Here is a 27,686-nt window from a genome sequence, read left to right on the forward strand (position 1 = left end):
ATGTCATTCTGTATTACATCACCTGTTGTATCCCTGTTCATAGGCTGGTTAGGTGTATTTTATAAATCCCACCACTAGAGGGGGATAGTACTTAGTCTATATAAATACTTTAGTCAGGCCTAGTGTGGTGAAGAGGGTAGAGAGAGAGAGGAGAAGAGAGGAGTAGAGCCTGTTGTTAAGCTGAGGCTACACACCACAGAGTAGTGGGTGAAGTCTGAAGCAGCAATGAGGTAGAACCAAGGTATGAGGGGCAGGAGAGCGTTTTCCTCCTGTGATCATCTTAGTTCCTGACATCCTACAACCAGAGGACAGTGTTGCGTCCCTGGAAGAAATCCAAGCTAAAAGAGAGACATCGGTGATAACAGCCACTACCTAAGGCTTAATGGGCACCTTTGCACATGGTGGAGGACAATCTAGCTACAGGCAGCCTCACCATACATTATAGAAGACAGATTAGCTACCTGTTCAAGGGCTTGGAAGATACAGAAATAATAGGACTAAGCATACCAGTGAGACCTCTACAGAACCACAGCCTGAGTCAAAACGTAGCCAAACCTATTAACAGTGGATCAACAGACTCCCTCTAAAGAACAAAAGACTGTATTCTGTTTGGATGTATATGCCACAACTAAAACCAGCCACAGTAAAAGTTGTGAGTTGTATCCTACCACTGTCTACTTCATTCTTCAATATTACTACAACTGGTTGTACCACCATAAACGGTACTGGCGTCACGACAAATACCACCAAGGGCACCTCAACCTCCATCTAGGCTGGTGCTTCCCTACCACAGAGTGTGCCCCGGAGGATTTTGTGCTGTCTTCCTCATCACTGTGCTGCTGGCCCAGGGAGGCTTTCTGCTAACCGTGAGTAAACCGATGAACTGTATTATTACTAGCCCCTCATCGGCCCACTGTGCACCTCACGTGTAGCCCCTGCGGTTCTGGCACGCCACACAGGGGTTCCTCCAAACAGGTATGCTGCTGATCAGTTTATTTGGTCTGCCTGTATATATTGTGTGCAATGTTGTATTGCTGTTTAAATGTTCCATTAACCCCTTTGCTTTCCATGGACTATATCGCAAGGCCGAGGACGGCCACCTTTAAAGGGAGTCTTTCACGCCGATTCACCCTATTAACCTAATAACAGTGTTATGTCCACGGCATCCCCCCTAATTAAACTGTGCTTACCGTTTGTTCCTTGCTATCATCGTTCTGCAGAAAAACACTTTTAATCCACATGCAAATTAGGCTGTGAAGGTGCCCAGGGGCGGCATTACAACGGCCGGTGCCCAGGCCCCTGGGTCATTTTCATACAAAGCCACTCCCCCTCCACCGCGTCTGCCTGCCCTTAGTCTCTGCTCTAACCTCCCTCTTCCCGTCCGTAATCCCGCACATGTGCCGATGAACGCGATATCGGCGCATGCGCATTAAATGACCACAGTCAGGCCGGGGCATCACAGTTTACCATGCACATGCTCTGATAACGCGTTCAGCGGCACATGCGCGGGATTACGGACAGGAGGAGGAAGGTTAGAGCAGAGACTAAGGGCGGGCAGACGCGGCGGAGGGAGAGTGGCTTCGTATGAAGCAGAACGATGCTAGCAAGGATCAAACGGTAAGCACCGTTTTAATAGGGGGGATGCTGTGGACATAACACTGTTATTAGGTTAATAGGGTGAATCGGCGTGAAAGACTCCCTTTAAGTGGGGAGGCATGTAAGAGTCAGCCTTATATTCACCAAATTACATTGCACTGACATCTGGTGATAATGCTGCACACAGGCTGTGATATCCTCCTCCAGCCACAAGAGGCGGCTGTGGCTTGGAAAAAGGGAAAGGACAAGCTGAAAGAAGACAATAAAGTTTTTTTCCCGGGCTGTGCTAGAAGTTGCCGGGTCTGTCTGGAGAGGGAAAGAGACTGGCTGCTGGGAGATAACAGAAAGAGAATATAAGACGTGATTTCTTCCTGGCTAGGGATGAGCGAACTCGAACTGTATAGTTCGGGTTCGTACCGAATTTTGGGGTGTCCGTGACACGGACCCGAACCCGGACATTTTCGTAAAAGTCCGGGTTCGGGTTCGGTGTTCGTCGCTTTCTTGGCGCTTTTGTGACGCTTTCTTGGCGCTTTTTGAAAGGCTGCAAAGCAGCCAATCAACAAGCGTCATACTACTTGCCCCAAGAGGCCATCACAGCCATGCCTACTATTGGCATGGCTGTGATTGGCCAGAGCACCATGTGACCCAGCCTCTATTTAAGCTGGAGTCACATAGCGCCGCCCGTCACTCTGCTCTGATTAGCGTAGGGAGAGGTTGCGGCTGCGACAGTAGGGCGAGATTAGGCAGATTAACTCCTCCAAAGGACTTGATTAACTGATCGATCTGCAGCTGTGGATCATTGAGCTGCTGATCCTCAATTGCTCACTGTTTTTAGGCTGCCCAGACCGTTTGTCAGTCACATTTTTCTGGGGTGATCGGCGGCCATTTTGTGTCTTGTGGTGCGCCAGCACAAGCTGCGACCAAGTGCATTTAACCCTCAATGGTGTGGTTGTTTTTTGGCTAAAGCCTACATCAGGGTGAAGCTGTCACACCAAGTGCATTTAACCAGCAATAGTCTGTTCATTTTTTGGCCATATACAAAATCAGGGGCAAGCTGCGCCTGTCACCAAGTGCATTTAACCCTCAATGGTGTGGTTGTTTTTTGGCTAAAGCCTACATCAGGGTGAAGCTGTCACACCAAGTGCATTTAACCAGCAATAGTCTGTTCATTTTTTGGCCATATACAAAATCAGGGGCAAGCTGCGCCTGTCACCAAGTGCATTTAACCCTCAATGGTGTGGTTGTTTTTTGGCTAAAGCCTACATCAGGGTGAAGCTGTCACACCAAGTGCATTTAACCAGCAATAGTCTGTTCATTTTTTGGCCATATACAAAATCAGGGGCAAGCTGCGCCTGTCACCAAGTGCATTTAACCCTCAATGGTGTGGTTGTTTTTTGGCTAAAGCCTACATCAGGGTGAAGCTGTCACACCAAGTGCATTTAACCAGCAATAGTCTGTTCATTTTTTGGCCATATACAAAATCAGGGGCAAGCTGCGCCTGTCACCAAGTGCATTTAACCCTCAATGGTGTGGTTGTTTTCTGGCTAAAGCCTACATCAGGGTGAAGCTGTCACACCAAGTGCATTTAACCAGCAATAGTCTGTTTATTTTTTGGCCATATACTACATCAGGGGCAAGCTGCGCCCGTCACCAAGTGCATTTAACCCTCAGTAGTGTGGTTGGTCAAGCTGTGACACCAAGTGCATTTAACCAGCAATAGTCTGTTCATTTTTTGGCCATATACTACATCAGGGGCAAGCTGCGCCCGTCACCAAGTGCATTTAACCAGCAATAGTGTGGTTATTTTTTGGCCATATCCCAGTCTAATTCTGTCACTAAATCCATACCGGTCACCCAGCGCCTAAATACTAGGCCTCAAATTTATATCCCGCTAAATCTCTCGTTACCGCTGTCCTGTTGTAGCTGGGAAAGTTATTTAGTGTCCGTCAAAGCACATTTTTTGTTCTGGGTTGAAGTACAATTCCCAATTTAGCAATTTCATAATTTAGTGGTTTCTGCTATATCAGAGCTATTTGAAATCTATCCCTAAAAGGGTATATAATATTCAAGGTGCACATTGGGTCATTCAGAATAACTTCACACACACCCGCTACTGTGTATTTTCAAGTCTAATTCTGTCACTAAACCCATACCTGTCACCCAGCGCCTAAATACTAGGCCTCAAATTTATATCCTGCTAAATCTCTCGTTACCGCTGTCCTGTTGTAGCTGGGAAAGTTATTTAGTGTCCGTCAAAGCACATTTTTTGTTCTGGGTTGAAGTACAATTCCCAATTTAGCAATTTCATAATTTAGTGGTTTCTGCTATATCAGAGCTATTTGAAATCTATCCCTAAAAGGGTATATAATATTCAAGGTGCACATTGGGTCATTCAGAATAACTTCACACACACCCGCTACTGTGTATTTTCAAGTCTAATTCTGTCACTAAACCCATACCTGTCACCCAGCGCCTAAATACTAGGCCTCAAATTTATATCCTGCTAAATCTCTCGTTACCGCTGTCCTGTTGTAGCTGGGAAAGTTATTTAGTGTCCGTCAAAGCACATTTTTTGTTCTGGGTTGAAGTACAATTCCCAATTTAGCAATTTCATAATTTAGTGGTTTCTGCTATATCAGAGCTATTTGAAATCTATCCCTAAAAGGGTATATAATATTCAAGGTGCACATTGGGTCATTCAGAATAACTTCACACACACCCGCTACTGTGTATTTTCAAGTCTAATTCTGTCACTAAACCCATACCTGTCACCCAGCGCCTAAATACTAGGCCTCAAATTTATATCCTGCTAAATCTCTCGTTACCGCTGTCCTGTTGTAGCTGGGAAAGTTATTTAGTGTCCGTCAAAGCACATTTTTTGTTCTGGGTTGAAATACAATTCCCAATTTAGCAATTTCATAATTTAGTGGTTTCTGCTATATCAGAGCTATTTGAAATCTATCCCTAAAAGGGTAGATCATATTGAAGGTGCACATAGGGTCATTCAGAATAACTTCACACACACCCGCTACTGTGTATTTCCAAGTCTAATTCTGTCACTAAACCCATACCTGTCACCCAGCGCCTAAATACTAGGCCTCAAATTTATATCCCGCTAAATCTCTCGTTACCGCTGTCCTGTTGTAGCTGGGAAAGTTATTTAGTGTCCGTCAAAGCACATTTTTTGTTCTGGGTTGAAGTACAATTCCCAATTTAGCAATTTCATAATTTAGTGGTTTCTGCTATATCAGAGCTATTTGAAATCTATCCCTAAAAGGGTATATAATATTCAAGGTGCACATTGGGTCATTCAGAATAACTTCACACACACCCGCTACTGTGTATTTCCAAGTCTAATTCTGTCACTAAACCCATACCTGTCACCCAGCGCCTAAATACTAGGCCTCAAATTTATATCCTGCTAAATCTCTCGTTACCGCTGTACTGTTGTTGCTTGGAAAGATATTTAGTGTCCGTCAAAGCACATTTTTTGTTCTGGGTTGAAGTACAATTCCCAATTTAGCAATTTCATAATTTAGTGGTTTCTGCTATATCAGAGCTATTTGAAATCTATCCCTAAAAGGGTATATAATATTCAAGGTGCACATTGGGTCATTCAGAATAACTTCACACACACCCGCTACTGTGTATTTTCAAGTCTAATTCTGTCACTAAACCCATACCTGTCACCCAGCGCCTAAATACTAGGCCTCAAATTTATATCCTGCTAAATCTCTCGTTACCGCTGTCCTGTTGTAGCTGGGAAAGTTATTTAGTGTCCGTCAAAGCACATTTTTTGTTCTGGGTTGAAGTACAATTCCCAATTTAGCAATTTCATAATTTAGTGGTTTCTGCTATATCAGAGCTATTTGAAATCTATCCCTAAAAGGGTATATAATATTCAAGGTGCACATTGGGTCATTCAGAATAACTTCACACACACCCGCTACTGTGTATTTTCAAGTCTAATTCTGTCACTAAACCCATACCTGTCACCCAGCGCCTAAATACTAGGCCTCAAATTTATATCCTGCTAAATCTCTCGTTACCGCTGTCCTGTTGTAGCTGGGAAAGTTATTTAGTGTCCGTCAAAGCACATTTTTTGTTCTGGGTTGAAGTACAATTCCCAATTTAGCAATTTCATAATTTAGTGGTTTCTGCTATATCAGAGCTATTTGAAATCTATCCCTAAAAGGGTATATAATATTCAAGGTGCACATTGGGTCATTCAGAATAACTTCACACACACCCGCTACTGTGTATTTTCAAGTCTAATTCTGTCACTAAACCCATACCTGTCACCCAGCGCCTAAATACTAGGCCTCAAATTTATATCCTGCTAAATCTCTCGTTACCGCTGTCCTGTTGTAGCTGGGAAAGTTATTTAGTGTCCGTCAAAGCACATTTTTTGTTCTGGGTTGAAGTACAATTCCCAATTTAGCAATTTCATAATTTAGTGGTTTCTGCTATATCAGAGCTATTTGAAATCTATCCCTAAAAGGGTATATAATATTCAAGGTGCACATTGGGTCATTCAGAATAACTTCACACACACCCGCTACTGTGTATTTTCAAGTCTAATTCTGTCACTAAACCCATACCTGTCACCCAGCGCCTAAATACTAGGCCTCAAATTTATATCCTGCTAAATCTCTCGTTACCGCTGTCCTGTTGTAGCTGGGAAAGTTATTTAGTGTCCGTCAAAGCACATTTTTTGTTCTGGGTTGAAATACAATTCCCAATTTAGCAATTTCATAATTTAGTGGTTTCTGCTATATCAGAGCTATTTGAAATCTATCCCTAAAAGGGTAGATCATATTGAAGGTGCACATAGGGTCATTCAGAATAACTTCACACACACCCGCTACTGTGTATTTCCAAGTCTAATTCTGTCACTAAACCCATACCTGTCACCCAGCGCCTAAATACTAGGCCTCAAATTTATATCCCGCTAAATCTCTCGTTACCGCTGTCCTGTTGTAGCTGGGAAAGTTATTTAGTGTCCGTCAAAGCACATTTTTTGTTCTGGGTTGAAGTACAATTCCCAATTTAGCAATTTCATAATTTAGTGGTTTCTGCTATATCAGAGCTATTTGAAATCTATCCCTAAAAGGGTATATAATATTCAAGGTGCACATTGGGTCATTCAGAATAACTTCACACACACCCGCTACTGTGTATTTCCAAGTCTAATTCTGTCACTAAACCCATACCTGTCACCCAGCGCCTAAATACTAGGCCTCAAATTTATATCCTGCTAAATCTCTCGTTACCGCTGTACTGTTGTTGCTTGGAAAGATATTTAGTGTCCGTCAAAGCACATTTTTTGTTCTGGGTTGAAGTACAATTCCCAATTTAGCAATTTCATAATTTAGTGGTTTCTGCTATATCAGAGCTATTTGAAATCTATCCCTAAAAGTGTATATAATATTCAAGGTGCACATTGGGTCATTCAGAATAACTTCACACACACCCGCTACTGTGTATTTCCAAGTCTAATTCTGTCACTAAACCCATACCTGTCACCCAGCGCCTAAATACTAGGCCTCAAATTTATATCCCGCTAAATCTGTCCCTAGTGCTGTAGCTGGGCGAGTTATTTAGTGTCCGTTCAAGCACATTTCTTGTTCTGGGTTGAAATACAATTCCCAATTTAGCAATTTCATAATTTAGTGGTTTCTGCTATATCAGAGCTATTTGAAATCTATCCCTAAAAGGGTATATAATATTCAAGGTGCACATAGGGTCATCAAGAATAACTTCACACACCCGCTACTGGGCCTTTCCAATTCTAATTCTGTCACTAAACCCATACCTGTCACCCAGCGCCTAAATACTAGGCCTCAAATTTATATCCCGCTAAATCTCTCGTTACCGCTGTCCTGTTGTGGCTGGGAAAGTTATTTAGTGTCCGTCAAAGCACATTTTTTGTTCTGGGTTGAAGTACAATTCCCAATTTAGCAATTTCATAATTTAGTGGTTTCTGCTATATCAGAGCTATTTGAAATCTATCCCTAAAAGGGTATATAATATTCAAGGTGCACATTGGGTCATTCAGAATAACTTCACACACACCCGCTACTGTGTATTTCCAAGTCTAATTCTGTCACTAAACCCATACCTGTCACCCAGCGCCTAAATACTAGGCCTCAAATTTATATCCTGCTAAATCTCTCGTTACCGCTGTACTGTTGTTGCTTGGAAAGATATTTAGTGTCCGTCAAAGCACATTTTTTGTTCTGGGTTGAAGTACAATTCCCAATTTAGCAATTTCATAATTTAGTGGTTTCTGCTATATCAGAGCTATTTGAAATCTATCCCTAAAAGGGTATATAATATTCAAGGTGCACATTGGGTCATTCAGAATAACTTCACACACACCCGCTACTGTGTATTTCCAAGTCTAATTCTGTCACTAAACCCATACCTGTCACCCAGCGCCTAAATACTAGGCCTCAAATTTATATCCCGCTAAATCTGTCCCTAGTGCTGTAGCTGGGCGAGTTATTTCGTGTCCGTTCAAGCACATTTCTTGTTCTGGGTTGAAATACAATTCCCAATTTAGCAATTTCATAATTTAGTGGTTTCTGCTATATCAGAGCTATTTGAAATCTATCCCTAAAAGGGTATATAATATTCAAGGTGCACATAGGGTCATCAAGAATAACTTCACACACCCGCTACTGGGCCTTTCCAATTCTAATTCTGTCACTAAACCCATACCTGTCACCCAGCGCCTAAATACTAGGCCTCAAATTTATATCCCGCTAAATCTCTCGTTACCGCTGTCCTGTTGTGGCTGGGAAAGTTATTTAGTGTCCGTCAAAGCACATTTTTTGTTCTGGGTTGAAGTACAATTCCCAATTTAGCAATTTCATAATTTAGTGGTTTCTGCTATATCAGAGCTATTTGAAATCTATCCCTAAAAGGGTATATAATATTCAAGGTGCACATTGGGTCATTCAGAATAACTTCACACACACCCGCTACTGTGTATTTCCAAGTCTAATTCTGTCACTAAACCCATACCTGTCACCCAGCGCCTAAATACTAGGCCTCAAATTTATATCCTGCTAAATCTCTCGTTACCGCTGTACTGTTGTTGCTTGGAAAGATATTTAGTGTCCGTCAAAGCACATTTTTTGTTCTGGGTTGAAGTACAATTCCCAATTTAGCAATTTCATAATTTAGTGGTTTCTGCTATATCAGAGCTATTTGAAATCTATCCCTAAAAGGGTATATAATATTCAAGGTGCACATTGGGTCATTCAGAATAACTTCACACACACCCGCTACTGTGTATTTCCAAGTCTAATTCTGTCACTAAACCCATACCTGTCACCCAGCGCCTAAATACTAGGCCTCAAATTTATATCCCGCTAAATCTGTCCCTAGTGCTGTAGCTGGGCGAGTTATTTAGTGTCCGTTCAAGCACATTTCTTGTTCTGGGTTGAAATACAATTCCCAATTTAGCAATTTCATAATTTAGTGGTTTCTGCTATATCAGAGCTATTTGAAATCTATCCCTAAAAGGGTATATAATATTCAAGGTGCACATAGGGTCATTCAGAATAACTTCACACACCCGCTACTGTGCATTTCCAAATCTAATTCTGTCACTAAACCCATACCTGTCACCCAGCGCCTAAATACTAGGCCTCAAATTTATATCCCGCTAAATCTCTCGTTACCGCTGTCCTGTTGTGGCTGGGAAAGTTATTTAGTGTCCGTCAAAGCACATTTTTTGTTCTGGGTTGAAATACAATTCCCAATTTAGCAATTTCATAATTTAGTCGTTTCTGCTATATCAGAGCTATTTGAAATCTATCCCTAAAAGGGTAGATCATATTGAAGGTGCACATAGGGTCATTCAGAATAACTTCACACACACGCTTCTGTGCATTTCCAAGTCTAATTCTGTCACTAAATCCATACCGGTCACCCAGCGCCTAAATACTAGGCCTCAAATTTATATCCCGCTGAATTTGAATACAATACATTGGGCCAAATAATATATTTGTTGTTGTGGTGAACCATAACAATGAGAAAAACATCTAGTAAGGGACGCGGACGTGGACATGGTCGTGGTGGTGTTAGTGGACCCTCTGGTGCTGGGAGAGGACGTGGCCGTTCTGCCACATCCACACGTCCTAGTGTACCAACTACCTCAGGTCCCAGTAGCCGCCAGAATTTACAGCGATATATGGTGGGGCCCAATGCCGTTCTAAGGATGGTAAGGCCTGAGCAGGTACAGGCATTAGTCAATTGGGTGGCCGACAGTGGATCCAGCACGTTCACATTATCTCCCACCCAGTCTTCTGCAGAAAGCGCACAGATGGCGCCTGAAAACCAACCCCATCAGTCTGTCACATCACCCCCATGCATACCAGGGAAACTGTCTCAGCCTCAAGTTATGCAGCAGTCTCTTATGCTGTTTGAAGACTCCGCTGGCAGGGTTTCCCAAGGGCATCCACCTAGCCCTTCCCCAGCGGTGAAAGACATAGAATGCACTGACGCACAACCACTTATGTTTCCTGATGATGAGGACATGGGAATACCACCTCAGCATGTCTCTGATGATGACGAAACACAGGTGCCAACTGCTGCGTCTTTCTGCAGTGTGCAGACTGAACAGGAGGTCAGGGATCAAGACTGGGTGGAAGACGATGCAGGGGACGATGAGGTCCTAGACCCCACATGGAATGAAGGTCGTGCCACTGACTTTCACAGTTCGGAGGAAGAGGCAGTGGTGAGACCGAGCCAACAGCGTAGCAAAAGAGGGAGCAGTGGGCAAAAGCAGAACACCCGCCGCCAAGAGACTCCGCCTGCTACTGACCGCCGCCATCTGGGACCGAGCACCCCAAAGGCAGCTTCAAGGAGTTCCCTGGCATGGCACTTCTTCAAACAATGTGCTGACGACAAGACCCGAGTGGTTTGCACGCTGTGCCATCAGAGCCTGAAGCGAGGCATTAACGTTCTGAACCTGAGCACAACCTGCATGACCAGGCACCTGCATGCAAAGCATGAACTGCAGTGGAGTAAACACCTTAAAACCAAGGAAGTCACTCAGGCTCCCCCTGCTACCTCTTCTGCTGCTGCCGCCTCGGCCTATTCTGCTGCTGCCGCCTCGGCCTCTTCCTCCGCCTCTGGAGGAACGTTGGCACCTGCCGCCCAGCAAACAGGGGATGTACCACCAACACCACCACCACCACCTCCGTCACCAAGCGTCTCAACCATGTCACACGCCAGCGTTCAGCTCTCCATCTCACAAACATTTGATAGAAAGCGTAAATTCCCACCTAGCCACCCTCGATCCCTGGCCCTGAATGCCAGCATTTCTAAACTACTGGCCTATGAAATGCTGTCATTTAGGCTGGTGGACACAGACAGCTTCAAACAGCTCATGTCGCTTGCTGTCCCACAGTATGTTGTTCCCAGCCGGCACTACTTCTCCAAGAGAGCCGTGCCTTCCCTGCACAACCAAGTATCCGATAAAATCAAGTGTGCACTGCGCAACGCCATCTGTGGCAAGGTCCACCTAACCACAGATACGTGGACCAGTAAGCACGGCCAGGGACGCTATATCTCCCTAACTGCACACTGGGTAAATGTAGTGGCAGCTGGGCCCCAGGCGGAGAGCTGTTTGGCGCACGTCCTTCCGCCGCCAAGGATCGCAGGGCAACATTCTTTGCCTCCTGTTGCCACCTCCTCCTTCTCGGCTTCCTCCTCCTCTTCTTCCACCTGCTCATCCAGTCAGCCACACACCTTCACCACCAACTTCAGCACAGCCCGGGGTAAACGTCAGCAGGCCATTCTGAAACTCATATGTTTGGGGGACAGGCCCCACACCGCACAGGAGTTGTGGCGGGGTATAGAACAACAGACCGACGAGTGGTTGCTGCCGGTGAGCCTCAAGCCCGGCCTGGTGGTGTGTGATAATGGGCGAAATCTCGTTGCAGCTCTGGGACTAGCCAATTTGACGCACATCCCTTGCTTGGCGCATGTGCTGAATTTGGTGGTGCAGAAGTTCATTCACAACTACCCCGACATGTCAGAGCTGCTGCATAAAGTGCGGGCCGTCTGTTCGCGCTTCCGGCGTTCACATCCTGCTGCTGCTCGCCTGTCTGCGCTACAGCGTAACTTCGGCCTTCCCGCTCACCGCCTCATATGCGACGTGCCCACCAGGTGGAACTCCACCTTGCACATGCTGGACAGACTGTGCGAGCAGCAGCAGGCCATAGTGGAGTTTCAGCTGCAGCACGCACGGGTCAGTCGCACTACAGAACAGCACCACTTCACCACCAATGACTGGGCCTCCATGCGAGACCTGTGTGCCCTGTTGCGCTGTTTCGAGTACTCCACCAACATGGCCAGTGGCGATGACACCGTTATCAGCGTTACAATACCACTTCTATGTCTCCTTGAGAAAACACTTAGGGCGATGATGGAAGAGGAGGTGGCCCAGGAGGAGGAGGAGGAGGAGGAGGAAGAGGGGTCATTTTTAGCACTTTCAGGCCAGTCTCTTCGAAGTGACTCAGAGGGAGGTTTTTGGCAACAGCAGAGGCCAGGTACAAATGTGGCCAGCCAGGGCCCACTACTGGAGGACGAGGAGGACGAGGATGAGGAGGAGGTGGAGGAGGATGAGGATGAAGCATGGTCACAGCGGGGTGGCACCCAACGCAGCTCGGGTCCATCACTGGTGCGTGGCTGGGGGGAAAGGCAGGACGATGACGATACGCCTCCCACAGAGGACAGCTTGTCCTTATCCCTGGGCAGCCTGGCACACATGAGCGACTACATGCTGCAGTGCCTGCGCAACGACAGCAGAGTTGCCCACATTTTAACCTGTGCGGACTACTGGGTTGCCACCCTGCTGGATCCACGCTACAAAGACAATGTGCCCACCTTACTTCCTGCACTGGAGCGTGATAGGAAGATGCGCGAGTACAAGCGCACGTTGGTAGACGCGCTACTGAGAGCATTCCCAAATGTCACAGGGGAACAAGTGGAAGCCCAAGGCCAAGGCAGAGGAGGAGCAAGAGGTCGCCAAGGCAGCTGTGTCACGGCCAGCTCCTCTGAGGGCAGGGTTAGCATGGCAGAGATGTGGAAAACTTTTGTCAACACGCCACAGCTAACTGCACCACCACCTGATACGCAACGTGTTAGCAGGAGGCAACATTTCACTAACATGGTGGAACAGTACGTGTGCACACCCCTCCACGTACTGACTGATGGTTCGGCCCCATTCAACTTCTGGGTCTCTAAATTGTCCACGTGGCCAGAGCTAGCCTTTTATGCCTTGGAGGTGCTGGCCTGCCCGGCAGCCAGCGTTTTGTCTGAACGTGTATTCAGCACGGCAGGGGGCGTCATTACAGACAAACGCAGCCGCCTGTCTACAGCCAATGTGGACAAGCTGACGTTCATAAAAATGAACCAGGCATGGATCCCACAGGACCTGTCCGTCCCTTGTCCAGATTAGACATTAACTACCTCCCCATAACCATATATTATTGGACTCCAGGGCACTTCCTCATTCAATCCTATTTTTATTTTCATTTTACCATTATATTGCAAGGCTACCCAAAGTTGAATGAACCTCTCCTCTGCCTGTGTGCTAGGCCTAAATATATGCCAATGGATTGTTGCAGTGGTGGCTGACGTGAAGCCTCATTCTCTGCTATGACATGCAGACTGATTCTCTGGTGACATGAAGCCAGATCCTCTGTTACGGGACCTCTCTCCTCTGCCTGGGTGCTGGGCCTAAATATCTGACAATGGACTGTTGCATTGGTGGCTGACGTGAAGCCTGATTCTCTGCTATGACATGCAGACTAATTCTCTGCTGACATGAAGCCAGATTGTCTGTTACGGGACCTCTCTCCTCTGCCTGGGTGCTGGGCCTAAATTTATGAAAATGGACTGTTGCAGTGGTGGGTGACGTGAAGCCTGATTCTCTGCTATGACATGAAGACTGATTCTCTCCTGACATGAAGCCAGATTGTCTGTTACGGGACCTCTCTCCTCTGCCTGGGTGCTGGGCCTAAATTTATGAAAATGGACTGTTACAGTGGTGGGTGACGTGAAGCCTGATTCTCTGCTATGATATGAAGACTGATTCTCTGCTGACATGAAGCCAGATTGTCTGTTACGGGACCTCTCTCCTCTGCCTGGGTGCTGGGCCTAAATTTATGAAAATGGACTCTTACAGTGGTGGGTGACGTGAAGCCTGATTCTCTGCTATGACATGAAGACTGATTCTCTGCTGACATGAAGCCAGATCCTCTGTTACGGGACCTCTCTCCTCTGCCTGGGTGCTGGGCCTAAATATCTGACAATGGACTGTTGCATTGGTGGCTGACGTGAAGCCTGATTCTCTGCTATGATATGAAGACTGATTCTCTGCTGACATGAAGCCAGATTGTCTGTTACGGGACCTCTCTCCTCTGCCTGTGTGCTAGGCCTAAATATATGCCAATGGATTGTTGCAGTGGTGGCTGACGTGAAGCCTGATTCTCTGCTATGACATGCAGACTGATTCTCTGGTGACATGAAGCCAGATCCTCTGTTACGGGACCTCTCTCCTCTGCCTGGGTGCTGGGCCTAAATTTATGAAAATGGACTGTTGCAGTGGTGGGTGACGTGAAGCCTGATTCTCTGCTATGACATGAAGACTGATTCTCTGCTGACATGAAGCCAGATCCTCTGTTACGGGACCTCTCTCCTCTGCCTGGGTGCTGGGCCTAAATATCTGACAATGGACTGTTGCATTGGTGGCTGACGTGAAGCCTGATTCTCTGCTATGATATGAAGACTGATTCTCTGCTGACATGAAGCCAGATTGTCTGTTACGGGACCTCTCTCCTCTGCCTGTGTGCTAGGCCTAAATATATGCCAATGGATTGTTGCAGTGGTGGCTGACGTGAAGCCTGATTCTCTGCTATGACATGCAGACTGATTCTCTGGTGACATGAAGCCAGATCCTCTGTTACGGGACCTCTCTCCTCTGCCTGGGTGCTGGGCCTAAATTTATGAAAATGGACTGTTGCAGTGGTGGGTGACGTGAAGCCTGATTCTCTGCTATGACATGAAGACTGATTCTCTGCTGACATGAAGCCAGATCCTCTGTTACGGGACCTCTCTCCTCTGCCTGGGTGCTGGGCCTAAATATCTGACAATGGACTGTTGCATTGGTGGCTGACGTGAAGCCTGATTCTCTGCTATGACATGCAGACTAATTCTCTGCTGACATGAAGCCAGATTGTCTGTTACGGGACCTCTCTCCTCTGCCTGGGTGCTGGGCCTAAATTTATGAAAATGGACTGTTGCAGTGGTGGGTGACGTGAAGCCTGATTCTCTGCTATGACATGAAGACTGATTCTCTCCTGACATGAAGCCAGATTGTCTGTTACGGGACCTCTCTCCTCTGCCTGGGTGCTGGGCCTAAATTTATGAAAATGGACTGTTACAGTGGTGGGTGACGTGAAGCCTGATTCTCTGCTATGATATGAAGACTGATTCTCTGCTGACATGAAGCCAGATTGTCTGTTACGGGACCTCTCTCCTCTGCCTGGGTGCTGGGCCTAAATTTATGAAAATGGACTCTTACAGTGGTGGGTGACGTGAAGCCTGATTCTCTGCTATGACATGAAGACTGATTCTCTGCTGACATGAAGCCAGATCCTCTGTTACGGGACCTCTCTCCTCTGCCTGGGTGCTGGGCCTAAATATCTGACAATGGACTGTTGCATTGGTGGCTGACGTGAAGCCTGATTCTCTGCTATGATATGAAGACTGATTCTCTGCTGACATGAAGCCAGATTGTCTGTTACGGGACCTCTCTCCTCTGCCTGTGTGCTAGGCCTAAATATATGCCAATGGATTGTTGCAGTGGTGGCTGACGTGAAGCCTGATTCTCTGCTATGACATGCAGACTGATTCTCTGGTGACATGAAGCCAGATCCTCTGTTACGGGACCTCTCTCCTCTGCCTGGGTGCTGGGCCTAAATTTATGAAAATGGACTGTTGCAGTGGTGGGTGACGTGAAGCCTGATTCTCTGCTATGACATGAAGACTGATTCTCTGCTGACATGAAGCCAGATCCTCTGTTACGGGACCTCTCTCCTCTGCCTGGGTGCTGGGCCTAAATATCTGACAATGGACTGTTGCATTGGTGGCTGACGTGAAGCCTGATTCTCTGCTATGATATGAAGACTGATTCTCTGCTGACATGAAGCCAGATTGTCTGTTACGGGACCTCTCTCCTCTGCCTGTGTGCTAGGCCTAAATATATGCCAATGGATTGTTGCAGTGGTGGCTGACGTGAAGCCTGATTCTCTGCTATGACATGCAGACTGATTCTCTGGTGACATGAAGCCAGATCCTCTGTTACGGGACCTCTCTCCTCTGCCTGGGTGCTGGGCCTAAATTTATGAAAATGGACTGTTGCAGTGGTGGGTGACGTGAAGCCTGATTCTCTGCTATGACATGAAGACTGATTCTCTGCTGACATGAAGCCAGATCCTCTGTTACGGGACCTCTCTCCTCTGCCTGGGTGCTGGGCCTAAATATCTGACAATGGACTGTTGCATTGGTGGCTGACATGAAGCCTGATTCTCTGCTATGATATGAAGACTGATTCTCTGCTGACATGAAGCCAGATTGTCTGTTACGGGACCTCTCTCCTCTGCCTGTGTGCTAGGCCTAAATATATGCCAATGGATTGTTGCAGTGGTGGCTGACGTGAAGCCTGATTCTCTGCTATGACATGCAGACTGATTCTCTGGTGACATGAAGCCAGATCCTCTGTTACGGGACCTCTCTCCTCTGCCTGGGTGCCGGGGCCTAAATATCTGAGAATGGACTGTTCCAGTGGTGGGTGACGGGAAGCCAGATTCTCTGCTATGGAACCTCTCTCCAATTGATTTTGGTTAATTTTTATTTATTTAATTTTTATTTTAATTAATTTCCCTATCCACATTTGTTTGCAGGGGATTTACCTACATGTTGCTGCCTTTTGCAGCCCTCTAGCCCTTTCCTGGGCTGTTTTACAGCCGTTTTAGTGCCGAAAAGTTCGGGTCCCCATTGACTTCAATGGGGTTCGGGTTCGGGACGAAGTTCGGATCGGGTTCGGATCCCGAACCCGAACATTTCCGGGATGTTCGGCCGAACTTCTCGAACCCGAACATCCAGGTGTTCGCTCAACTCTATTCCTGGCAGCTGTGGAGCAGAATACAGAGACTGCAAAGTGTGTTCCAGAGGAGTGAGATCATGTCATTCACAGACCAGTGATAAGCCGGATCCTTCCTGCCAGAGCTGAACTTGGTGAAGACCTGCATCTGCTGTAATCCAACCAGCGAGAGAAAGAAAGACCACGCTGGGACAAGCAAGCAACCAGACCTGGAACCAGACTGCACCTTCCGTCACATACCGGACCAAGGAGAATCTGCAGAACTGTGAGTGGCACCGGTGCTAATCTGCTATAGGTTATAGAGTCAGCACACTGTAGAAGCGTCCCCTGGGTAGCATGGCTAGATAGGAATTTAGTAGTGAGAGTAGCTTGTAAGATTTCTGTTTGCTGTTTTAGCTCATTCCGTTTTCAATGCAAAACTCCATTACCATTGTTGCTGATTTATGTACACCTGTTTATACCATTTCTACCATTAACCCATTTGTTAATCCAATTTTCTGGCAGTTCCTTTTTGTGCTTTAATAAAGCCGGTGTATGTTTCAGCCTCCTCGTCTGCTGTACTATATTTGAATCCTGCCTTGCGGTCTCTTCCTCCTCTGACCGCTACAGTGACCCCGGAGATGTCAGCGCAGGTCCTGCTGAATGAAAATAGAAGATTTCTATCTTCATTCGGCAGGACCTGTGCTAACTTGAGCGCGATTACATCATCAAAGGTCCTTTTGAGGTCCTGAAAGAAGAAGCAAGAAGACAATGCCAGCTGCGCGATCAAGTGGATAAGGTGAGTTAATTTTTTTTCATTTTTAACCCCTCAAACCACATTTTAGTAAGCATTCTGTATTAAGAATGCTATTATTTTCCTTTATAACCATGTTATAAGGGAAAATAATAAAATGAATAGAACACCTAACCCAAACCCGAACTTCAGTGAAGAAGTCTGGGTTTGGGTCTGGGTACCACATTCAGTTTTTTATCACGAGCAAAACACATTGTACTCGCGTGGAAAAAACTGAACATCAGAACGAAATCGCTGTCAAAACTGACTGCAATTGCGTACCTACTTGCGAGGTTTTCCCACAATGCACACGCAACGCATCCGGAGAAAATCCGGGATGCCCGTGAGAAACCGGCCTTAGTTAAATAACTTCGGCATTCGATTTTTAAACTTGAAAATAATTTTAAAACAGGAATCTGAAGTCGGTAATTCGGTACCGATGCCGACTTTGGATCGAAGTTTTAAAATGTTTTTCAAGTTCTAAGATCAAAGTCCGAAGATATTCACCCGCGATACTTCAGTGATAACGAATTTTCCTTGCTGGAGCCCATACATTCGAATACTATACAAAGACAAATCTTCGTACAGCATTCAAACAAAGTTTTGACCGAATTGGCTTTGGATCTTGGATCCGAAGCTTGATTTGCTCAACACTAATTATAATGGGCCATTGTTCAATCCATGTGCTGCATGTTCTACACTAAAACAGCACACAGATGTGAATAATGAATGATTTATGGAATCTGCCGGTAGCAACCAATTACAGTTTAGCTTATCCTGTTCTTAAAGGGGTTGTCCCATGAAATATATTCAAAAGTTTTTAAACCAGCACCTGGATATAAATACTTTTGTAATTGCATGTAATTAAAACTTTAGCATGGCTACTGAGTTATTCACTAAAATGTATCTGTATAGCGCCATCTGCTTTTTGTTCTTTTTCTTATTTCTTTGTCCTGCCCACTGAGAAGGCCGCACATGCTCAGATTTATCCTTTAAATGTCTCCTGAGCTGTGATATCGAGAGAGAACTACAGCAGAATGGACACGTCCCCTGAGCTGCAGCAAAAAGGACGCTCCCCTTGAGCTGCTGGATTGTTATAAATCTAGCAGAGCAATAAATGGGGAGATCTCTGGGCCCATGTGAGGTCCAGGGCTGGTTCTAGCTTTGTTCAAAAGAGATTGTCATGACTATATAATGTCTGATTTTCATTTTTTTCTTTAGTCAAGCATACTTATCAATGTTAAAGGGGTTGTCTCACTTCAGCAAGTGGCATTTATCATGTAAATAAAGTTAATACGAGCCACTTACTAATGTATTGTGATTGTCCATATTGCCAACGTTGCTGACTGGATTCATTTTTCCATCACATTATACACTGCTCGTTTCCATGGTTACGACCAACCTGCAATCCATCATTAGTGGTCGTGCTTGCACACTGTAGGAAAAAGCACTAGCCTCTCTGGTGGCCAAGACCATAGCAGCGCCCATAGGCTGGTACTTTTTCCTATAGTGTGCAAGCATGGCCAATGATGGATTGCAGGGCGGTCTGTAACCATGGAAACAAGCAGTGTATAATGTTATGGAAAAATGAAGCTAGCCAGCAAAGTAGTCAATATGGACAATCACAGTACATTAGTAGGTGGCTTGTAATAACTTTCTCTACATGATAAATGCCATTTGCTGAAGTGACACAACCCCTTTAAGGTTGCTAAAACTGAGCATCCAAAACCCCGCCCCTTGGAACACCCCTACTCCGTCTGGAAATGGCTACTTATGGGTCACTGTTAGGCCTCATGCACACAGCCGTTGTACAGCCATTCTGTGCATTGGGGACCACAATTAACTTGAATGGGTCCGTGATACATCCCCACCGCAAAAAAATAGAACATGTTCTATTTTTTTGCGGTATTGGAGGCACCGACAAACACCACAGAAGCACTCCATAGTGCTTCCGTGGGGTTCCGTAGCTCCGTTCCGCACCACAGCTCCGGATTGCGGACCCATTCAAGTGAATGGGTCCGCATCCGTGATGCCTGGAGCAAACGACTGGTTCCCGTATATTGCGGATCCGCTGTTTTCGGGCCGCAATATGGCCACGGCCGGGCAACGGCCTGGTGCTTGAGGCCTTATCCGCATCCATTTTTGGCCTGGGACAAACTGAATTTGCCAGGACTGTCTCTGAAAATCAGGTACAGTCCCTGTAAATTCGAGACAGTTGGCAACTATGGTCATGGAATAACTCCTTTAATAAATGCTGTGATTGGTTGCCATGGGCAACAAAGACTATCATTCTTTTAGACAGTTTTCATAAATCTGCCCGAGTGCTTGTAAATATATTCCATTTTGGTATGAGTTTTATGATAATTTAGACCTTGTAATAGTCATCTGGGGTTGTGTATTTTTTTTTACAATTAATATAATTATCACTTCATGGTTATAGGGGACGAAGAGATAGCAGTTATACCTGGACCACGGTGTCCAAGGGGGCCCATAGGCTCCTTGGCTACATATGGCAGCATTATTAATGATACCTTAAATAGGGGATCAATTTCAGATTTTATAAGTTGCCCCCCTGATACTATTGATAAATGATATTTGGTTGTATCATTGACAACCCTAAATACAGTCAGGAGTTCTCTTATGATTTTCCACTAGATGATGAGCAAATAGATGATCCACACATCACTAAACCACACAGAATAAATGATCTGCTGTTTGGTAATGAAGCCATGACAAAATGAATTGATGCATGGTGTTGGTACCGCCGTATAGATGGAGGAAGCTCTATCTAGAGAATTGCTGTAATGTTAATTATGATTTTTCACAGCAGCAGAAAAATGACCCGTTTCTGCAATGAATCTGGGGAATCGCATTTTGATGTCTCAGTTTAATATGAACTCAGAATAATTAAAAAGTTCCAGAAAAGTTGTGTGCAGAAGAAAATAACTTGCGCCGTTGTTTTGGCATGTGTTTTCACAGCTGTCACTGTCAGGGGCATGACAAGTAACCGCGGCCCTCCGTAGACTGTGTTTAGGGATGAGCAAATAAACTTTGGATTAAACATCCGAAGTCGATTCGTTTAATACTTAGTGTGAGTATTGTACGGAGCAAATGCTCCGTACAGTGTTAGACTGTATTGGCTCCTTTGAGCCTAATTTATTACTTAGGGCTCTTTCACACTTGCGGCAGGACGGATCCGGCAGGCTGGTCTCCCTCCTTCCGCTGTTTCGCCGAGCCGCCGGACCGCCGCTCCGTCCCCATTGACTATAATGGGGACGGGGGCTAAGCTCCAACGCACAACGGCGCTGCACGGCGAAAGCTGCCATACTAAAAAGTCCTGCATGTCCGACTTTTTAGTCCGGCGGCTTTCGCCGTGCTGCGCCGGAGCTCAGCCCCCGTCCCCATTATCAGGGGCGGATTAAGTGCATGATAGGCCCGGGGCTGTCTACCCAACTTGGCCCCCCCCCCCCCTCCATTTTAGTTTAGTTTTAGTTTTTTTGTATGAAGAGGCTGCGGTGCTTTATGAGCGCCACAGTCTCTTCTTAGGCCATATGACATCTTCAGACAAAAAAAAAATACCCCAAATTGGGTCCTAAACTGAAAAATTTGGTCGTTGAATTTAAAATACATATAATTGTAATAAAAAAGACATGGAGGAGAATACAGCACCACATACCTGTGACATCCAGTGACATCTCCTGTCATGTAGACCTTCTCTTTCCTCTTCTCCTCCATTTGACCCAGACCACCATGGCAAATTCTTTTAGCCGCATCTCGTCTCTACAGTTTGTAACACAGACACGTTAGATTTCTCAATTTTTCCATCAACCTCCTCATCCTGGTGTCCCCACAGTGTCATCCTGCCACCCCCAATACTGTGCCCGTTGTGCTCCCCAATGCCCCAGGAACTATACTGCTGAAAAAATAGTGACCCTGATAGATATAATTGGGTTAATTTATCAAACTGGCGTAAAGTAGAACTGGATTTCCAAAAGAGCTGTCAAATATAAAAGGTGGAATCTGATTGGCTGCTATGGGCAACTAAGCCAGTTCTGCATTACACCAGTTTGATAAATTACCCCAAATGTTCCTATAGTGTCCACAGCAGCTATAATGTCCCCTAGAGACTCCCAGTAATAATACCACCCTCTATTGTGCTCCAGGCAATAATCCCTGTATAGTGTCCCCAGAAATAATAGAATTGCCCCTATAGTGCCTCCACAATAGCAACACCCCCATATAGTAATTTCCACCACACTGCCCCCACATAGTAATCCCCCCATAGTAATTTGCCCCCACACAGTAATTTCCCCCAAACTGCCCCCATATAGTAGTTTGCCCCCACACAGTAATTTGCCCCACACTGCCCCCACATAGTAATTTGCCCCACACTGCCCCCATATAGTAATTTGCCCCACACTGCCCCTACATAGTAATTTCCTCCACACTGCCCCCACATAGTAATTTCCTCCACACTGCCCCCACATAGTAATTTCCACCACACTGCCCCCACATAGTAATTTCCACCACACTGCCCCCACATAGTATTTTGCCCCCACATAGCAATTTTCCCACATAGCAATTACCCCACACTGTCCCCACATAGAAATTACCCCACACAGAAATTACCCCATACTGTCCCCACATTGCAATTTCCCCCACACAATAGTTTCCCCCACATAGTAATTTGCCCCCACACTGCCCCATATAGTAATTTGTCCCCACATAGCAATTTCCCCACACTGCCCCCACATAGCAATTTGCCCCCACACTGCCCCATTTAGTAATTTGCCACCACACTGCCCCATCTAGTAATTTGCCCCCACATAGTAGTCCCTCTCATAATAATTTGCCCCCACATAGTAATTTGTCCCCACATAGTATTCCCTCTCATAATAATTTGCCCCCACACAATAGTTTTCCCCACACTGCCCCCACATAGTAATTTGCCCCCACATAGTAATTTGCCCCCACATAGCAATTACCCCACACTGTCCCCACATAGAAATTACCCCACACTGCCCCCACATAGAAATTACCCCACACTGTCCCCACATGGCAATTTCCCCCACACTTCCCCTACACAATAGTTTCCCCCACATAGTAATTTGCCCCCACATAGTCCCCACATAGCAATTACCCCCACACAATAGTTTCCCCCACACTGCCCCCAGATAGAAATTTGCCCCCACATAGTAGTCCCTCCCATAATAATTTGCCCCCACACAGCAATTTGCCCCCACACAATAGTTTCCCCCACACTGCCCCATCTAGTAATTTGACCCCACATAGTAGTCCCTCTCATAATAATTTGCCCCCACATAGTAATTTGCCCCCACATAGTATTCCCTCATAATAATTTGCCCCCACACTGCCCCATCTAGTAATTTGCCCCCACATAGTATTCCCTCCCATAATAATTTGGCCCCATACGGCCCCCACATTCCCCCCCATGTAATCGATTTATCTTCCCTAATAGGTCCTCCTGTGCCCCCCCCCCCCCCCAAGTAGGCAAATGAAATTTTAAAAAAAATGAACAAAAAATGAAAAAATAAATACTCGCCTATGTCCAGGGCCAGGCGCTTGCTCGCAGAGGAAGGCGGGCGGGATGAGTCAGGCACGTCACAGTGCTGCGTCCCGGCACAGGCGCGCGATGACGTCATCACGCACGCCTGCGCCGGGATTTCACTACCGCATAGGCCTCAGGCCTACAAGGCCTGAGGCCTATGCGCTGAATGCCGGAAATCGGCGACGGGACAGGGAGCTATGTGCTCCCGTGCCCCGCCGCAGTATGTGGGCGTTCGGGTCAGCGTTGGGCCCCCAGCGGTGCTGGGCCCGGGGCTGCCGACCCGAACGTCCCTATTGTAATCCGCCACTGCCCATTATAGTAAATGGGGACGGAGCGGCGGCTCGGCAAAACAGCGGAAGGACGGATCCGACAGGGAGACCAGCCTGCCGGATCCGTCCTGCCGCAAGTGTGAAAGAGCCCTTAGCGAAGTCTCGTGAGTCTTCGCATAATAACTTCATACATTAATTTCTACTTCAAAAAAAACATTTTCCGAACTCAGGTTCTCGCAGCTTACCAAGTACAGTGACGCACATTGTATAGCAGCTGTGCTTAGTAACGCAGCCCAGCCTCTTTTACTTCTATTGGGCCATGTGGCCGGTGTAGAACCAGCGTCACTGGAGTAGGAAAAGCTGAGAAAAGGCTGCAGCCTCTGCCCTCTCAAATAGTCCTGGGTGTCGGACCTCCACTGATCAGATACTGATGACCCCTTTGAACCCTTTAGGTTTTCCACAATGATTAAAGGGGTTGTGTCACTTCAGCAAATGGCATTTATCATAAGTTATTACAAGCCACCTACTAATGTAATGTGATTGTCCATATTGACTACTTTGCTGGCTAGCTTCATTTTTCCATCACATTATACGCTGCTTGTTTCTATGGTTAAAACCGCCCTGCAATCCATCATTGGTGGCCATGCTTGCACACTATAGGGAAAAGCACCAGCCTATGGTCACTGCTATGGTCTTGGCCACCAGAGAGGCTAGTGCTTTTTTCCTACGTACATGATAAATGCCACTTGCTGAAGTGAGACAACCCCTTTAACATTGATAAGTATACTTGACCAATGAAAAAAATGAAACTCCGACATCATATAGTAAATGAGAATCTCTTTCGAACAAAGCTAGAATCAGCCCTGTACCTCACATGGATCCAGAGATCTCCCCATTCATTGCTCTGCTAGATTTACATCAAGCTGGCAGCTCAAGGGGAGTGTCCTTTTTGCTGCAGCTCAGGGGGCGTGTCTCAGCTCTCCCTATCACAGCTCAGGAGGCAATTAAAGGATAAATCTGAGCATGTGCGACCTTCTCAGTGAGCAGGACAAAGAAATAAGAAATAGAACAAAAAGCAGGTGGTGCTCTACAGATACATTTTAGTGAATAACTCAGTAGCCATGCTAAATTTTTAATTACATGCAATTACAAAAGTATTCATATCCAGGTGCTGGTTTGAAAACTTTTGAATATACTTGGTAAATGCCATTTGCTAAAGTGAGACAACCTCTTTAAAGGAAAATGAGAGTGTAAATTAAAAAAAAAAAATTTTTTGCAGATTTTTTATTTTAGTGTTTGTTTTTTTAATTTTTTTACAATGTTCATCTGACGGTAGGTCATTTGATATATTTATAGAACAGGTCATAACAGACACAACAATACCAAATATGTATTTTTATTTTCGTTCAGTTTTACACAATAAAAGCATCTTTGTAAAGAAAAAAAAATCTGTTTTTTGTGTTGCCATTTCCTGAGAGCCATGTTTTTATTTTCTGTCGATGTTCTTGTGTGAAGCCTTGTCTTTTGCAGGGTGAGGCGCTGTTTTCATTGTGACCATTTTGGGGTCCGTATGATTTTTTTGACCGCTCAATCATATACTTTTTGTGATGCAGGGTGACCAAAAAATGGCTGTTCTGGCAGTTTTTTTTTCATTTCTTTTTGGCTACATTCACATGAACATGGTGTTTTCACAATTTTCACATGCCGCTGCCATCATAGAAAATGCCTATTGTTGTCTGCAATTGCGGACAAGAATAGGGCATGTTCTAATATTTTTTCGGGCTCACGGCACAGAGAAACAGATGCTGACAGCACACTGTCCACATCTTTTGCAGCCCCATAGAAATGAATGGGTCCGCACCCATTCCGCAATGGTCGTGTGAATGTGTAGCCTTTTACAGCGTTTACTTGATATGATATTTTTATAGAGTCAGTCATTATTTTTTAACTTTAAACCTAACTTTAAGGAGTCAGTTTGGGTCTGCACTAGCGGAGAGACACATAATGACCTTTTGTTACTGCCCCAGTCTCAGTTGAACATCATATACAAAAGAAATTAGCATCTCTATGGCTGGTGGCTGCTATTTTTTATTTTTTTTTGTAATAGTCTGTTTATTAAAGTATTTTATATACTACAGTAATACACAAATGGAAGCAAACAATTGTCCATTAAATGCATAGACAATCAAAGAAGGGACACAAATCCAATAACAACAAGGATAGCAATGGAATGTTTGCAAGATACATGGACCAAGGCCTATTTAGCTAAATATAATAAAGTATACCATACTTTGTGATGTTTGCACTAAAGAGTCATATAAACAGTAAAGTCGTACAAAAAGGGGAAGACACCACAGGACAAGACAAAAAAGGGGGAAAGGAAGGGATAGGAGACTGGTATTTAATTCAGTATATTTCTATTTCTGTTCCCAAACAAACTCTTGAAAATGATATTTGAACGTGAATATTATGGGGGAGATTTATCAAACTGGTGTAAAGTAGAATCGGCTTAGTTGCCCATAGCAACCAATCAGATTCCACCTTTCATTTTTCCAAGGAGCTGTGAAACATGAATGGTGGAATCTGATTGGTTGATATGGGCAACTAAGCCGATTCTACTTTACACTAGTTTGATAAATCTCCCCCTATAAGTAAAAGACAATAGACTTGTGGTCTGAGCGAAACTCACGGCATCATGAATCACTATGATGTAGTAAGTTAGAATCAGACAAGCAGCGACAGTCCGGTCTATAAGTGTGAATACGCTCCTGTGAAACTGGCGATTGCCTGGGATGGGGGTAAATAACTGTCTTTACTGATGAGGATGCTGTAAACAGATAGAAAATGTGACAGCTGTAACAGCCTAGATGTACATACATTTAGAGCAGTCTTTATATGCCCTGCAGGGGCAGTAAGGATATTATATGGGTACATATAGATATGGCAGTGTAGTTTATGTGGGTCTTTGGTATGGATTTCGCTGCGTTTCTGCTTCAAATCCATTATCCATACCAAAATTCACTGCCAAGGGTGAAATCTGCACTGAAAAATCACACAAACAATTGCCGTGCTGCAGATTTTAAAATCCACACCACAGGTCAGCTTACTTAGCTGGTGCTGTATTAAAGGGAACCTGTCACCTCAAAAACGCATATAAAACCACCAGCATTACCTCATAGTGGCCCCCAGTCTGTTATTAATGATGTGTTTGATCCGGTAATCTGATGCTCCACACATGACAAAAACTATGTTTTAATCGCCATTAGCGCTATCTCGCCGGTCAGTCTGAAGTCAAGGGGGCAGCGGCCTACTTGCTTCAAGGAGAGATAAGCACGCTCCCTAACCGTCCCCTGTTCTGTGTGATTGACATCCTGCAGTGTGGCCTGGGATCGCGTTAGTCTCACACATGCGCGGTGCGCTCTTTGTTACTACGCGATCCCAGCTCCCGCAGTTAGCCGGGTTTCATCAGCACGCCGCGCATGCGCGAGACTAATGAGATCCCAGGCCACACTGCAGGATATCAATCACACAGATTGGGGCATGCTTATCTTGACTTGAAGCAAGGAGGCCGCTGCCCCCTTGACTTCAGACTGACCGGCGAGATAGCGCTGATGGCGATTAAAACATTGTTTTTGTCATGTATGGAGCATCAGATTACCGGACATCATTACTCATCATTAAAAACAGACTGGAGGCTACTATAAGGTAATGCTGGTGGTTTTATACGCGATCTTGAGGTGACAGGTTCCCTTTAAGCTGTAGAATGTCTGCACCGTGTGCATGTGGCCTAATATATGGAGATCTGCCTGCAAGTCAGAAATCACTTTTGTTTGAACTGAGACCAACTTCAGAATAATGTTGTGCTTAGCTTCTGCACACACCAGGTGCCCTTTTCTGGAGATGTCTATCTTGGAGATATCTCTTGCACGTGTTCTCCAGTAAGAACTGTGGCTTGTACACTTATGGGCTCCTTTAAAGGGGCATTGTCATCTGGGACATTTATGGCATATCAACAGGATATGCCATAAGTGTCCAATAGGTGCAGGTCCCACCATTGGGACATAATCCTATTTTTGAATGGGGCCTTGATGCTCCTGGCCAGGAATGGAGAGATGGCCACCCATGTGAGCCTCAATAGCATTTGTAAAAATAGCAGAGCGCTCTGACTCTCTACTATTTTCCTAAGTGCTGTTGATACATGGCCACCTCTCCATTGCCAGGTGGGCACAAGGGGGTCCTGTTCATGAGATAGGAGCCAGACCCAGAGGTGGGACCCACACCTACTGGACATTT

The sequence above is a fragment of the Bufo gargarizans genome, chromosome 6, assembly GCF_014858855.1.
Source record: "Bufo gargarizans isolate SCDJY-AF-19 chromosome 6, ASM1485885v1, whole genome shotgun sequence".
In the NCBI taxonomy this organism is placed as follows: domain Eukaryota; kingdom Metazoa; phylum Chordata; class Amphibia; order Anura; family Bufonidae; genus Bufo; species Bufo gargarizans.